The sequence below is a fragment of the Penaeus monodon genome, chromosome 25, assembly GCF_015228065.2.
Source record: "Penaeus monodon isolate SGIC_2016 chromosome 25, NSTDA_Pmon_1, whole genome shotgun sequence".
NCBI lineage: Eukaryota > Metazoa > Arthropoda > Malacostraca > Decapoda > Penaeidae > Penaeus > Penaeus monodon.
The window spans coordinates 6,635,023-6,635,411 of record NC_051410.1 but is presented as its reverse complement, the minus strand read 5'-3'; the positions used below and the strand labels follow the sequence as shown (position 1 = coordinate 6,635,411).

The window sequence follows — 389 nt, the reverse complement described above, 5'->3', positions numbered from 1 at the left end:
CGTTAAAATTCCTTCCCCCTCTCTTCGCACATTCCTTCATTTCCCTTCTTATCTCTCATTCCTCCTCTCCTCTCTTTCCTCTCTCTTTCCCGGCCACGTCATGCAACTCGTCAGCGTTTGTGCATGACTCTCTCATGACGTCATGGTCTTCAACAGGCTTTTTTTTTTTTTAACGTTATCCCTTCGTTCACACTTCCGCAAACCGTTCGCCAGGTTAATTACCATATGACATGTGACAGGGCTGGCATATGACAGACCAACGGAACTGTACGTCCGTTCTGTGGCCGTTCATGTGTATATGTCTGTTCGTCTGCCTGAAGGTGTGATTGATTATGTGGTTTTAGAGTATCGTTAGGTTTAATTGGCATGCGATATGTGAATGAATGGAT

At 45.0% G+C, this 389-nt stretch overlaps 1 protein-coding gene across 1 annotated transcript in view; it reads right to left on the bottom strand.

Annotated features, from left to right (window-relative positions):
• The window catches only part of LOC119589311, a gene marked incomplete in the record, with an annotated part of 61,041 nt that overhangs the window by 40,298 nt on the left and 20,354 nt on the right, over window positions 1-389 (bottom strand).